This window comes from Camelus ferus, chromosome 35, assembly GCF_009834535.1.
Source record: "Camelus ferus isolate YT-003-E chromosome 35, BCGSAC_Cfer_1.0, whole genome shotgun sequence".
NCBI classification, from domain to species: Eukaryota; Metazoa; Chordata; class Mammalia; order Artiodactyla; family Camelidae; genus Camelus; species Camelus ferus.
In genome coordinates, this window is record NC_045730.1 from 24306867 (window position 1) to 24312866 (window position 6000).

Below are 6000 nucleotides of genomic sequence, written 5' to 3' on the forward strand. Positions count from 1 at the left end.
CCCCCTAAGGTTTACTGTCTCTCTCTCTTTGGTCCTGAACTTGTAGCCCTGCTGTGGGGACCACCGGACCTCCCCCAGTGAGCATGCCTAGGAGTGCCGCTCCAGCCCACCGAGAACAATGGCTTATTTTTTCTAGTGTGGTCGCTAAGCCTGACCTAGAGAAACAACATTAACCACTAATGGCTATTGAGTGTTTATTATCCGACATGAAACTCAGCAAATTAATTGAGTTAATCCTCACCACCCTAGGAGAAAGGTGATATTATCCATCCTCATTTTTACCCATTCGAAAAACAAGACGCAGAAACTTAAGTAACTTGCCCAAGGTCATGGCATTGCTAAGGAAGAGAACCAGGATTATGAGCCCAGGCAGCCTGGCCCCAGAGTTCATGCTTTTAATTACTATACAGTATCACTTTCCAAACACACACACACACTCCACACAGGAACTTCCCAATAACCTTTAGTCCAGGGCTCTACTCCTAGGAATTTATTCTACAGATATACATCTGTCTAGAGGCATGTCCAAGAATGCTCATGGCAGCAGTGTTTGTAATCTCAAAGTTAAATGTTAATCAGTAGAGAGTAAATATATGAGAAAACAGCCATACAATTGACTACCATGCAGCTATTCAAAGAAGGATGTAGAGCCTTCTGGTTTACTATGGTGTGCTAATTGAGCTCATGTATTTGTATGGTCACCTGTGTAAGTAGTAATGTACTACTCAACCATAAAAAATAATGAAGTAATGCCATTTGCAGCAACATGGATGGCCCTAGAAATTATACTGAGTAAGTAAGTCAGACAGAGAAAAATATGATATGTGGAATCTAAAAAAGACATAAATGAACTTATTTACAAAACAGAAACAGACTCACAGACATAGAAAACAAACTTACAGTTACCAAAGGGGGAAGTGGGAGGAAGGAGAAATTAGGAATTTGGGGTTAGCAGATACAAACTGCTGTATATAAAGCAGATAAACCATAAGGTCCTACGGTATAGCACAGGGAACTATGTTCAATACCTTATAATAACCTATAATAAAAAATATGAAAAAGAAAATGTATCTTTATAACTGAATCACTATGCTGTACACCAGAAACTAACACAACATTTTAAATCAACTATATTTCAATGAAAAAAAAAAGAGTCAAAAAATAATAGTAAAGGAATTCTTTTAAAGGCTTAAATTCACAACACTAAACAGTATAGGGAGGAGGCCAATAACATATAAGAAAACTCAACAAATTCCTGTATAACAAAAAGCAGATGAAATATTAACGATTAATGAAACAAACCAGAAAGCCGGCCTGTTGAGTGGAACCTCATGGAAGCTCTTAGCTTGGACAGCAGGTACAATGGAAATTAAGAGTAGGTCTGAAAATGTGGGATAAAAGGTCTGAATATGGAAGTCAAAAGTTTCCTATACCCTCCTCTACCTGCAGACAGGCTACAAAATGAATACATGAATAAATAAAATGAATAAGTAAGTGAATGAATGCTTAGATAAATAAAATGAATAAATAAAGAAATGAATCAATAAATAAAAACTAAGGTGGGGGTCAGGGTCTTATTTAAGCTTATCTAAACTGTTGAATGAGGTGTCTAATCAGTTCTGATCTAGACTGTTCAACGAACTAATGAACTAGTAAGTGTAGCTAATGTGGATGTGGATATCCAAGAGTAAAGACCCTCTTGTTCTTTATTTGGGACCCAACATAATAGCAGAAATCACTCTGCCTGTTCATTTAAAGTGAACTAGTCAGTTGACAAATCCCACCAGTTTTCACAAAGCTCCCTGTCATTTCAAACCCCTCTCTTGTAAGAATACAAATCATAAGACATCACAAGACATTTAAAGTGCAACACCAATGACAACCACCAAGGAAAACAAAAGAAAATTCCTCTCCCAGAAGAATGAGGGACAGCCAGGGGCGGGGGTGGTGTGTGAGGAAAAGCAGTGTTGTCTGCCCTTCAAAGTCTGGTGCCAGGATGTGGTCAACTACAATGCAGCTGGATTCGGAGTGATGGAGGACAGGGAAGGGGGAGAATTTCTGCAACTAGATACCAGGAACCTTCTGTCTGAGTGCAGCAGGAGTCATGACAGGGACTCTAGACAATTTGAAAATGTTAATTCACTTTACCATAAAAACTGTTTACATAGCTATTAGCATTTTTTTTCAACTCTCAGAATTAACATACAGACCAATAGTTGATTACTGGTGGCTCTCAAGCAATGAGGCCTCCAGATGTGTTTTGTTTGGCTAACGACATTAAAGGTTTATGGCACCGCTGTTAGATCACAAAAGCACCACTCTCTGTATGCTGCACTGAATCAGTTCACACGTTCATGCAAATGGAACCCTGAAGACATTAGAGTCTGTGGTCCAGGGTGGGAACATGTCACTATCGGTGCTCAGCAGCCTTTTCCCCTTTCTTTTGGTAACAGCACCCTGAGTTCCTTTTGGGGAACCCCTTCTGTGCCTTGGGTGGAGCTCCAGGCCTGGCCCCAGAGATGGGGGTTAGATAAACAGCATACCCGAAGCCCCCCAGTCATGGCAGTGGGCTCAGCGACGCACAAGAGAACACGGTGTACCAATCAGAATGAATCTTAAGGTTTGACTGTGAAGAAACTTTCTCTTCTTTCCACTGGATTTACTGGATTTGAACTCGAGAAAATGAGGTCTGGAGCAGCTGCCAACATCTTGCTTCCTTGACGGGGGAGAATTTAAGAGATGGAGAGAGAGAAACTGGGTGCTGATAACACTTTTAAAAGAAGCTTTGCATAAAGCTGCTTTCCGTCTATGCTTTGCTGCTTTGTGAGTACGTTTTTTTTCCTGTTTCATTTGCTTTGGGTTGACCTTTCAGTCGCTTGCTGTTGAAAGAGTTCTAATCAACACACGACCCGCATGTACCAGCAAATCACAGAAGACTTCATTGTGATTACAGAACAGAATGGAAACATCACCCACCTTGACAATGGCCAGATAAAGGGGGAGATGAGAGACTGAAAAGGGGTAAGTCATTGTGGGGGAGATGGTAGAAGGGGAGAGAAGGAGAGGTTTGCTCATATATTTCAAAGTCAGAAGATGCTTCCATTGGTTGATGCAAAGAGAAATAGAGTTCAGTGTGGTATTTGAGTTAAGAGAGAGTTAAGTACATTGTTTGAGTGAAGAAACAAAGTCAAGTTTGGTGTTTGAGGCTGCAGAGGTGACCAGAGGGGGAATTGTAAATAGAGATGGAAGACTATTCGGAAGAGGGAGTGGAGTACGTGCTAAATGCTCACCTATCTTAGTAGAAAATTAATAGATAATGTCTAGAATTGATCAATAGAGACATCAGTTTATTAGTGGGGTAGATTATCATCTATCATAGCAGAATGTCAACAGATAATATTTTAAGTCAATAAATTAAGAAACAGAAGTACAAACCTGTTGTTTACAATATGGTGCTGCTCAGCAGAAAATCTAAAGAAGAAACAACTCTAAGAGGTTGCCTTTAAGCGGGGAGGTTATAGCTCAGTGGTAGAGTGTTTGCTTAGCATGCACAAGTCCTGGGTTCAATCCCCAGTGCCTCCACTGAGAAACAAACAAACAAATAAATAAACCTAATTAACTCCCCTTTACACACACACACCACACACACACAAAGAGGTTGCCTTTGGGGAGGGTATAGCTCAGTGGTAGTGTGTGCTTAGCATGCATGAGGTCCTGGGTTCAATCCCCAGTACCTCCATTAAAATAAATAAATAAACCTGATTATCTCCCAAAAATTTTTTTAAAAAAAGAGGTTGCCTTTAAGGGGGCAGGGGCCAGAGGTCAGGAGTTGAGACAGATTCCCTTCTATTATAAACCCTTATGTATGGTTTATACTTAAATCATATGCAAGTATGACTTTAATTCTTTTGAAAAAAAAAAAAGGAATGAAGTCAACAGACATGTGGCAATGTGGAAAATATTCAAGATATGTTTTGAAAGACAAAAGCAAATTGCAAACAAGTTATATACTGTGCACTCGATCGTATTAGACACATGTGCATATCTATAAATATGACCCTATGAAGATGTACATGTGTGGGTTTACAGTTCTATAAAAGTCACAGAAGTGTGCCCAAGAAGTTAGTATCTCTCCCTGGAGAGAGAGCACCAGACGCCTGGCCTGGGAAAAAGACACTTTTCATGGTTTATCCTGTTGTTTGGCTTTTTTTTTTTTTAATCACGTGCAAATATTAATTTTTGAACTTAAAAAAAATAGCATAGAAACATTCCAGGGTGACATGGCAGCAACATAATCACGTCCAGGCAGAACCTCAGGTAAAAGTCAAGGATTTGGCTGAAATCTCTCCTAAGAGAGAAGCCCCAGAAAGCCTGGAGAGCACGAGTCATTCTCTGTACAGAACTCAGGGCTGGGACGCTGACAATGGGACTCATTTATTTAAAGGATATTTATTGAGAAGCCACTCTGTATCAGATCCCGAGTTTGGTGTTGTTAAGGGCACATGAGTCAAACTGGGTCTTTGCTTTCTTGGAGCTCAGAGGCCAGCAGGGGCATGAGCTGGCGTGCACAGTACAGGAGGGGAAACCCACTGGCTCCCTGAAATGAAGTAGGACCTGTGTGGGGAGGGATGGCTGACCCCACAGCTCAGGTCTGCTGACATTCAGTTGCTCCCGGAGAGCCCTGCGCATCACTGCCCTGCTGGCCACACGTCCTGGGGGCGGGGGGCAGGCACCCCCCACCTTTGCAAATCCAGCCCGAAGAAGCTACACAATCACACCTGTCCCTTCCCCTCCACAGTTAGTTCAGCCAACAGCAGTCTGTGGTTGTGAGGCTGGCTTTAGGTGTCAAGTTAACTGGGCTAAGGGATGCCCAGATCGCTTACACAACACGATTTCCTGGTGCATCTGTGGGCGTGTCTCCAGGAGAGACACGCATTTGAATCAGGAGACTGAGGAAGCCAGACACCCCTCCCCAGCGCGGGTGGGTGTCAACCAGTCCTCCCAGGGCCGCAATAGCACAAAACAGTGGAGGAAGTGACTTCGTTCTCTCTCTGCTTGAGGTGAGCCTTCACCTGCCTTTAGGCATCAATGCTGCTGGTTCTCTGACTTTAGGGTTCAGATAGGGATTTACACTATCAGCACCCTTATCCTAGGCCTTTGGACTGAGGCTGAGTTGCACCAGCTTTCCTGATTCTCCAGCTTACAGATCATGAGACCCCTCGGCCTCCATAACCACGCGAGCCAGCTCCTGTGATAAGCCTCCCCTTACACGCACCTACCTCTCTGTCTAAAGCTCTGTGTATCCTGTTGGTTCTGTTTCTCTCAAGTCCTGACTAATGTACACAGTGGTGTTGAGTAGACTTTAATGATTACAAAAGGGAATTATACCTCTCAAAAACATGTTTTTTTTTTCACTAGCTGCTGGGTAACATTGTTGTCAGTACCCCAAAGCCCCAGGAGTCCCTGCAGGGTACCCCACGGCTTCGTTACTGTCCAGTCTCCAAGCTGCAGTGCCCATGTTACCCCTCACCCCCTTCTAGCATCCTTAGAGATGGCTCAGGAGAAAAGTCCAGAGAGAGGAAGGAGTCCCTCTTCCTCCCAAGAGCTGCCTTGCAGGGATTTCCTGCCTGAGTGTGACGGACACTGGGGACATCCTAATGGAAGGCTCTCCTGGCCCCCGGACCTTAGCCCTCATCCCAGCAAGACAAACAATCACACCAGAACTCAGGGGTCCAACACCAGTCCCTGGAAGAAGCAGGAGGGGTCAGCTTCCTCCTAAGTGTGGAGGAAGGAAGGTCACCTAATGGAGAGAGGAAAGACGGGGAAGGGGCAGGAAGCAGGTCGCTCAGGTGTCAGACCCAGAAGCACAGCTGTGCTTCTGGACCGGGCCAATGCCAGTGTCTCTGTTTGATTTCACATCCTCTCCCCTTCCTCATATTTATTTTAAAATCAAAGTGAATTAAAAATAAGGTAATGCTCCCCCCACCTTTTTTTTTTTTC